Here is a 10,962-nt window from a genome sequence, read left to right as displayed (position 1 = left end):
GAACAAATCATTACTACATATAACTGGATTGTATTCTTAAAAGTTAAAAGTATAATGATTGTTATATTACAAAACAAATTATAAGTAAAAAAGGTAATTATTAGTATATACTATATAGTACCTACCTATAATAACTAATAGTATTATAAATTTATATCATACTTAGTAAATAGTGAAAATAAAAACATAAATTTCATACAAATATTAATAACAAATAAATACAGTAGTATCAACTTTTCTAAACACGAAAAATAGTGAATACCTATAATTTTTTTTTACGTCTTTCAGTCTTATGTCAATAAAATGATAACGTAGATTGTAACATTTGCTATTTAAGATAATGTATTAAAGTTTGAGGTCATCTATGTTTTTGAAAAACCATTGCTATTGATTTATGTATAGATTGTATTAATGTAAAAAAAAATGTATACCATATGTACCGACTTATTCACATATTTACTTTGTTGGTGATTTTTATGATATGGTAATTATTTTTATTCGATTTGATTGCAATAATATTATAGTGAACGTTTTTCCATTAAAAATAATTGAGTAAAATAATAAACGAACAATAAAACAAACAACTTTCTGTAATAATAATACACAACGAGAGAGCAAAAATAATAAAAACAACCTATGGTCGCCAATTGGTCCACCGCAGACTCCGCCTTACAATTATCAAACTTTATTCTTCCTTCTTTTTTCCTCGATCATTATTTCCTGCCAGCCAGAGTGGTCTTCGAAACCTGTTTCAATCGATGGATAAGACAATAGAAGGCAAAAAAATCCCAAGATGATGACGGTGATGTCATAATACACAGGTAGGAACTTATTTCATTTTTATAAGTATACCGTCAGTAGTCTGCAGTGTCATCACATTTGTGACGGTAAATTAATTAAACTACAAAGCTTATGATGATTATTGTATTAGTTAACAATAATAAAAATTTTAGGTTTCAGCTATAAGGAAGGGTTTAGTGTATAATAGGAAATCTACCATTAATTATATTAAATTATTGAAATAACAAGACAATAATATTATAGTTATAGAGTAAACATGGAAATTAGGAACTCGTAGGTCTCGTAGGACTATAAATATTATTTTAATTAACTAAGAAATATTATATGATAGGTATGTATTATGTAATATTCCTCTATAATAATAGGAAGATGTGACGACACATCTGTTTACAATAAAGTTAACCCAAAGTTTAAATAAAATAAACAAAAGTCGTATACTGAATTCCCTACACTTAGAACTTGGATAAGTATAACATTAAAATAATTAATTAATATAGTTGTTATATGTTATTAATATCATATAATAAAACTATATTATAATACTGTATTTTAGTATTTAGTATTATAACAAAACTTAAAAATTTAATTTTTTACACTGCAATAGTACTTACGTTATTTTGAAATGGGAGGTTTTTGAACGATGGATAATGAGCTTTCCGCGTATTTATAACCGATATATTATTTTGTATATATATATAGTATTTTAATTTTCATATTTATATATAGGTTATATATAGTTCTATATATAGAATATAGATATTAGTTGCATTCATTTTCCATTTGTGTATGCAAGTGCACTAAGTTGGATACCATCATTGCGTACGAAAAATGATTCTGAGCGTAGACGGTTTATGTTTGTCAACCTATATCAATAAGTATATTTCATAAAATGTTTTTTAATATTGCTATTAAAGTAATTTATTTTATTATTACTTACTTTTATTGCAGTAGATTGATTTAATTTTTGCAGAAAACATTGTATTTATAATTTAATTAGTATAATAATATACGAGTATGTTTGTAGATATATTTTAATCAAAAAAATTAGTTTTATTAAACAAATATTTTTGTGATGCAAGCTAGCTAGTTTCCTAGTTCACTTCCTTGTGATACACCAGTGTAACTTAAATTAACTGGGATTAACTCGTTCTATGTCAAAAATATGATATTTTTTCTTCGGGATATTTTTGAAATATTAAAATAAGGGTCATTTCAAGATGTGCTCTGAAAACGTCCAGGTGAATGCCACTTTTATCAAATGAGGAAGCTTTTGGTATATAGGATGTTTTACTTTTTACTTTTTAGACAATTTATCAAACCTATACTGACCACGTACAAAATACATACTTAGAACTAAACTTCTTGGTAGATTGTGGCTATTTTATGAATAAAACGTTCCAATAGTTCAACTTAAGTTAAAAAAATTGATTTATTTACCTATCTATTCCCGGTAAGAATTTAATAATAATTTTAACGTTTCGTCCTCCTAAATTAAACGATTTAAGATATGGACATCTGCAACAGTGTATTAGTATCTAATTTATTATATACTATTGTTATAAAAACGTATCACTAAATTATAAATATTATTTAATAATCCTAAATTATTTTTTTCTAAACAAATGTATGTATTAACTAAGAAGTTATAGATATATAAGGATATAATTTTCTGTAAACTATACTTTTTCTTATAAAATTTGTTTTTCCGTTTTTCGATTAAGTTTACACATAATCGAGTCTTATTAAATGTATTCTATATTATCTTAGAAGTAGGCACACTGTATAATTAAAATTTAAAGTCAACATGAATTGCTCTTGATTGAATATTGTTTATCAAAAGAATCTTAATTATTGTAAAAGGTACGTTGTGAAAATGTGAGCAGTATGCCAATACGCATATCGAATTATATAATCGAATTTCATATGTATGCATTTGTAATATTATACATATACTGTATAAATGTATAATGTATATTGTATGTAAATAGATAGTGATAGATAGTACGAGTATTGAAGTAATTATTTTTATTCAAAATATTTTAAATTAACATGAAATATGTTTAAATGTGTTTTTTAAATTTAATAAAACATCTGAAGGATATTATAAATACGATCTATATTCTATATTATATGTTTGAATATATTAATATATTTAGTACTCAATGATAATACGTCATGATATGGGTGAGGAGCAAAAGATGTTTTTAACTTGCATTATATGATCATTTAATATTTTAATCTGATAATTTATTAACTGATTCATCACATTTATAGCAGACATAATTATAAACATATCTGCAAATAACATTAATTTTTTAATAGTGATAATTAAATTCGCAATAAACTTTGTAATTTTATTTTAATATATTATATTATAATTTAACTAAAACATTGTTCAATATAAAAAAATATGAAATATTTTGGTATCAGGAATCGTATTCTTAGTAATTATTAATATTATAATCTATCTTCATCGCGATAAATACACAGTTATATATAATTAATTTATTGTATATATTGTATTTTCTGTGTGTTTCTATAGTAATTTTTAACAATATATATATAAATATAGTAAATACTATACCTGTTCATTAATTAATAAATTAGATATTGATTTAAATGCAACACAATTATTTATACACGTAGATATAGATTTTATTTTAAATTTTTACAATCCAAATCTTGCCACTATATGAACAGATTAATTATATCAGAAATTTATATACCTAATGTAATATATTATAATATATTTATTCAAAACTAGTTTTCTCATAGAACGATAGAACATCGTTTATACATTATTTGATGGAATTAAAGTAAAATATTTTTTATTTAGAATTTTAGAATCTGAAATGAATTAATTGATTTTATGTTAAGTGTTATTTTATTTTATTTATTTATTTTTGTGTCTATCGACTATCACCGTCTTTTGGAGCAATAAAAATGCTTTGTTTATAAATTGTATGGATGGTTTCTTGTAGAAAATTGAATCTTGTTAGTACTTCGGGTGGTGGGAGGAGAGGACCAAAAGTAAAAAGAATCCTACTACTTTTAAAAATAATCGGAAAAACAAATTAAAGAAAACCGTAAATTTTTACGCAAAATAAGTATTCAATGAAATCGATTTTGTTTTTATGTGAAATTCAAAAACGAATAATCGTAAATTCTTTAAATTTTCATCAAATGTTTATATTAGCATTATATGTATAATGTAGATACTAAATAATACTATTTAATCAAAATAGTACCTTTTTGATTTACTAATAAAAATTAAAAATTTTTGATTTTGATTTTCAGTTATTTTTGAATAAATGTCGACAAAAATGTATGCATGGTCAAAAAGGTTGAAAATGTAATACTATAGTTTCCTTGAAAATTGTTTATTTACCAGTTAATTACACTGCCACAATATATATTTTTTAACATTTAAACGTTTAAAGTTAGAATTTTGATGAAAAGGTGCGAATTATTTTTTTAGTTAAAAATTCATAAAAAATTTTAATTTTATGTCTAAAATTTAAAAGCTTAATACAAGATTCCTCATACGTTTTCTATCTATAATAGAAAAAAGTTTACTGGAAAGTAACATTAATTTTTTTTTTTTTTTGAGCATTTGAAGTTAAAATTTTTACGACTTTGGATTCACCGTTATAAACTATTTTTTTTAATCTTTTTTTTTTTTTGCTTAATAGAACTGTTCTGGTCTTTCGCTGCAACACCCACTCTTCTCCATCAATCACTGTTAGTAACAATTTCTTCACCGTTATCTTGGACAACCTAGTGGTAATTTGTTTTGTTTATAAAATCTTATACCATATTATACATCATATATCTTTTTTTTCATAGCTATTATCTGGAGGTCTCATTCAGTTTTCGTTAATAATATTATGTCATCAGCATATGCTACTAGTTTAATTGTCTTTAAGTTTTGTAGCTTAACTCTTACACCAGTTTTTAGTAACTTTCTAACCCTTTTCTTTAATGCAATATTAACGAACATCGAAGATTATCACCTGGTTTCATTCATGTATTCATAGTAAGTTATTTTGATAGTGGGTCATTGAATTTAACCATACGAGTACACCTAGAATTTCGAACGCATATTCTTATCATACTTATGAACTTTATTGGTACTCCATGACTTTCAACTAAATTTTTTATTTTAAAAATTTTATTCGTGTACCTACTTGAAACTTTTACGTACATAATAATATTTTATACACACAATGACATTTTTAAACGCAATTTTTTCTGTAAAAATTAATTCAACCAGCTTTCCTAATTTTCCGATTTTTACTTTATAATTATAACTTAAATTAGGTAAATTTATAGAATTTAGTTTTTTAATTAGTTTTAATGACATGGCGATATCAAATAACTATGTATTAAAAATTTTAAAAATTGTTAATTTCGTTTTTTTTAATTACACAACTCAATAATCAATTTTTAATGAAAAATATTTTTTAATATTAATTATATTGTCATCGTGTTATATCGTAAATAGTCATAATATAATAAATAATATAATTATAATTTATAACGGTTATATTGCCTCATATTGCAATGGTGCAAGTGGTATAAATATATAAGAATAATTATTCTTAAGACACGTACTATATAATTATAATTTATAATAAACTTATATTAAAGGCTATTGATTCTGATCTTGTGAAAAAACGTTTAATATTTATATAACTAATAAATATATTTAATAATATACCTACTGTAAAACTCACTGAACATTATTAAATGAAACCTGACAAAAAAAAAGGTGTGTATAATATTTTTTTTCGTCGTACAAGATCGAAATAATCATAGCAAAGAATACATTTTATATTTATACGTTTCAAATTGAATATTCGCACTAAATATTTTACTTTCAATTTTATTTAATTAATTAATGGCATTTTATTTTATTTCTAGATATTTTTTCAGCAATACTCTTTCAGTAGACTATGTATAGGTATTTGTTCGGTATTGTTTTTTATTGTTTTTACGTGACCTAGTTAAGATAAAATATGCACACGTACCCATATGTATTTATGTTTTTGTTTGACATGAAAAATAATCAAGCTTATACATCACTAATACCATTATTGTAGAACGACGGTCGCTTAAATATCAAAATAAACATAATATGTTCATACAAAGCTCATAAAGTCACAATATCCACTGAAACCATTCAGTATACGTCTATATAAGCTAAGGTAACATCTATTCGATGGAATAATTAGCTGCAAGTGCGCCTCCACTAATGTTTATGTTGAACGAACGCCCACAGTTAATATTACTTAACCTAAATAGTATACATACTAATATAATCACCTCGCTATAACACAAGGTAACATTTAAAAACTTTGTTATCTCTTTTTGAAATAACGGAATTTTAAACTATTGATTTTTATGTATGTTAGTTACCAGCGTTTAAATTTAAATTATTTTTAATAATTTACTTTTCATTTTAGGTATTCTTTCATTTATGATACTATATTTTTTATATAATATATACATATTTTTATATTTTTTACTTTATTATTACTTATTAGGTATCTACATAATACTTATAGTAATGCAACTTCCTATGTGGTTAAATTATCGACAAGTCTGCATATCTATGATGTATAGTCCTAAGTTAATATTATGGCAAATATTTTGATTGTTTTATTATAACATAATATTTAATAAAAAAAATACTTTCAACCAATTAAAATTTCAGATAATTTGTTTAGTAATAATTTGATAATACGTAATAACACTAATAACCCTGCTACATACTATCCGTGTATCTTTATTTTCGGTTCATATTCATGGTCTCTGTAACATTCATATCAACTATGGTCTATAAGTTAAAACTATAAAATGTATATATTATAGACTAAACAATATTTATACTATTCACTCTATGTAATGTATAAAATAGCAAAAATGCCATAAAATATATTGTATAGGTACGCACCTATATCAACAACATTGTTATTATATTATCAGAGGCCTCGGTCTTTGTTCAGCACTGATGATGACAACATCGTTAAAGAACACGTACAAGTACTATTTATATATTATTTTTATGTATAGGGTGCGCAAATATATTTTTCAACTTCACACAAAAATAAATAAATAAATTCTATAATTATTTATATTTAAATATTTTAAATGAAATATTACGTCGTCATACACATATGGTTTTTGACGTCCACAAAGTATAAGATTATTTGGAAATTGGAAATAAAACATAAATCAGAAAAAATTAATATCCAGATATCTTATAGCTTAAGTACAATAATTTTCATAAATTTAATTATTTGAATTGGACAAAAGACTTTATTTTAAGAAATTAAACAAATATGTCATATTATCAAAAAAATGTTTCATGAAAATTATGTAAAACTAAATAAATTTTTGGATAACTAAACTATGTTTTTAATTGAGTTATAAACGGAATATAGCTTATTCCTTACATATTAATAAATTATAATAGCATTTACATAGCATTTGTAAATAGGAGTGGAGAGAAATTAAGAGGAAAAACCTAATGTATAAAAATAGGCATTTTAAAGAACCTACTTACTTATAATGCCCTGAAAAAAAAATTATCTGGGTGAACTGTCAAACTGTCATACAATGCAAAATTGAATCCAACATTCCAAAGACGTAAATATGTTCATGCAGAACAAATGAAAAAACATTAAAAAGTGGTTTTAGAGTAAATTAACTCGATGAAATGTATAGGAAACAATATTTCTAAAATAACCTTTTCAAGTCTTATATTATTCTAGATAATAACAGATCGTTAAGCACAAAAACCCTTTTTTCTAACATTTTTTGAATAACTTATATTTCAAAAACACTAATAAGGTTTTATCTTAATTATTTTTTTTCTATAGAATTTAATTTTAAAAGTTTTCTATCTAAAACCACTGCTTAATGTTGTTTTGTATGTTTTGCGTAAAAATGTTTATTGTTTATAGTTTATATACTGAAAATGATCGGCTTAACATCAATATTTATGATTAATGAGTAGATCGAAAATTAGACATATATTGCATAAACTATTCTGTATATATATAATGTATAATGTGTATGGAAATTTACTGTTACTATATACCTATACAAAATTCGTATATTATCTCTGTATATCTTTATTATAATATTATGTAAAAAATATATATTATAACAAAATAAATACATTGTATTATCTTTATGAGTATGAACAACACAGTTTCAAACTTTCATTAGTTTCATTAAAAAATTAAACTTTTCTTTTCACATGCCTTTAAAAACAAAAAAGGCCATAGAGTGGATCTGACCTCCCCCCCTTGTATACGTCCTGATGGCATCATTTCAGTATACATCTACGATAACTTATCGAATCAAATTAGCACAATATTATAATGCATGAGGAAATTGTATGAAATATAAACCATAGGTTGATGACTTATTGTACACAACAAGTCAACGAATAAACATAGCAACGTAAGTAATATAATTTTATTTAATGTAATTTAATATTTGTATAAACTGTATATTAAACGAGGTAAACTAGTATAGATAATTTAAAACTTAAACAAATTTTTTATCTCAGCTAAAAATTGATCTAATTATATGTTATGCTGGTTTTTTAGATTACAAAATATAGAAAAATAATTATTTAACAAAATGAATTTTTAAAATGTTTAAAACACATAAGCAAACAAAAGAAAAAGATAATAGATTACATTTCAGTGCCTCTAAACAGAACAAATATGATGTATAGTGGAATTCACTCAAATGTTATCGATAAATTCATTATCATTAATTTAATCAGTAATTGTTTAAAAAATGTATGTTTCTTTACAACGTTAAATAACATATATTTTTTAACGTTACATGTTTAATAGAAAAAAAATGTTGTAACATTTTATTACGAGCAATGTAACCTAACAGATCTATAGTACCTATTTGAAGTATTAATTATTAAAGAAACTTTTTGAGGAATTTATAATCGAATAGAGCAATGACAAGTTTTGATATTTAGTGCTCAAAAATATATTGTGATATACTATCGTAGTACTTTAGTAGAAGTTCATTAACATGATAAGTGAATGATTAAAGAAACGAAAAATTTAAATTATTACAAACATATTTTTAGAGTTATTTAGAGGGTTCATGTTTATATTTTATACAACATAAAATATAATTTTTAGAAATAGAAATATTATCATTATACTTTTAAGTAGTAAAGAATAATATGTGTTTCGGATACTATTTAATAATTATTTAATATATTTTATAAAGTAAACTTTAAATTATACTTAACTGTTTTATTGAATGAATTTAGTATTCTGAGTGTTTATTTTATTTTATGATATAAGTTGTAACAATTTGAAAATAAATATCAGCGTGTGTAATTTTTATACACACATATATACATATATATTTATATTTTTATTATCTTTTCATGTTTTTGAAATTCATCTTATCTTTTTAATATGTTAGTTGAAACTTGAAATACAGCTGAATTAGCAACGAAACCCAATGCATTACATAATGGGGATAACTTTAACTTTTTATAAACTATATTTTTAATTATATTATTACACATAAAACTTGGTCTAAATATATAGGTGGACTTAAATAGAATATATTGCGGTTAAATTTCATACTTATACAAACATTTTTTACAAATAATTAAATAGAATTACATAAAAATTTACAAAAAAAAATTGGTTACATTTAATGAAGCTTCATTTATTAGGATTATCAGTATTTGATGTGTATTTTAAATATATTACTAATCATAGACTTGTAGCTGTATTTAAAATGTATTTTGATTAAGTAATCTTAATATTAATTTAAAAGAATCGTTTAACACGGGCTTAATATAATTGAAGATAAAATTTCTTTTTCTTAAATTTATCAAGATTAAATGTACTGTGTAAATTTTATGTTTGTATACTATTAATAATAATGTCATGTAAAAGGTTTAATATTTATATTGACATTTAATTAAAATCATGTTATACAAGTAATAACATTATATTTATAATGGGCTTATAAGGCCCTAAAATTATTTAAACAGCTATTATAGTACTACAAAACATTGAGTGTATTAGTTTATAATAAACGTAAATTGATTTCAGATTTTTATTGAACACATTTGAGTCGTTTCAATTTTTTACCCAGTGAACAGTTGAAAATGTCAATTTATATGAGTTTGGCTAATTCCGGTTTTAATCTCGAAAGCTTCTTTAGAAAGGTATAATTAACATGGTTTAACTTCTCTATATCTTGGTTTAATGAATTCCAATTACTTCAATAATACATTGTTAAGCCATTTATAAAACTTAAAACGTCCTATATACTATATTTTTCTAATTTCCACGCATATAGGTATTTCGATTAAAATACAAATAATATGACTAATACAATTACAAATAAAAACTGGTATTCAGTCATGTATATAGGTATACTATATTTAAAAAGTAAATAATGTGTGTATTGTCTGTCCGCTGAATCCTCTGATGGACTGTGATTTCGTGCAATACGTTTTTTTCGTCAAGCCAAAATTTTACACTAATCCTCCTCACCCGTATGTACAGCGCGAGATCGGTCTGTTAATGGACCCGGTTTTCAACGATGATAATAATAATAATAATAAAAAATTGAAAATCTGAACTTATGATTCGGTGTAGGTCGTGTGTGTGATGCCGGAGAGGGGAGAAGGGGTGCGAGAAAAAAGACAACGAAAAGAAAAATTAATGTAAAATCTATCGTGCATGGCGACAACCGGACGGCTTAGACTCCGCCTCTTAAGACTTCTTCAAACCGATAGCCAGCGAACGGTTTCACCACCATCAGGCATCAGTTGATCCGCAGCGCGCTCGACTATTCATTTTACGTGCGTGAGTCTAATATTATATTATTATCGCTAGTTTCGTTTTATTAAATGTATATCATGTCCATTACACACAAATTTTAAACCGATTTTACATTCGTGTATCGATTTAGTGGTTTGGTCGTCTGTGTTATACTGTTGTTGTTTGCTTGCTGTAAATACTCACCAATTACTTACAACGCGTGGGAATAGATAAATCGACCGAAATTTGTAAGTATTTCTATATGAATGCTGAACATTTTATAATAATAATAATAATAATAAAAGTTTATTGCAACAACATCAAT

General features: G+C 23.9%; 1 long non-coding RNA gene across 1 annotated transcript; it reads left to right on the top strand.

Moving 5' to 3' along the window:
* The first annotated feature begins 730 nt into the window (after positions 1 to 730).
* LOC132921839 (uncharacterized) lies at positions 731 to 10,880 on the top strand. Its single transcript, XR_009660959.1, has 4 exons — positions 731 to 821; positions 4,494 to 4,584; positions 9,921 to 10,036; positions 10,473 to 10,880. It is a non-coding gene; the product is annotated as an uncharacterized LOC132921839 (long non-coding RNA).
* Positions 10,881 to 10,962: the final 82 nt, after the last annotated feature.

Source organism: Rhopalosiphum padi, chromosome 2 (genome assembly GCF_020882245.1).
Source record: "Rhopalosiphum padi isolate XX-2018 chromosome 2, ASM2088224v1, whole genome shotgun sequence".
Classification (NCBI taxonomy): Eukaryota; Metazoa; Arthropoda; class Insecta; order Hemiptera; family Aphididae; genus Rhopalosiphum; species Rhopalosiphum padi.
This window is presented reverse-complemented; position numbering and strand designations above follow the sequence as displayed.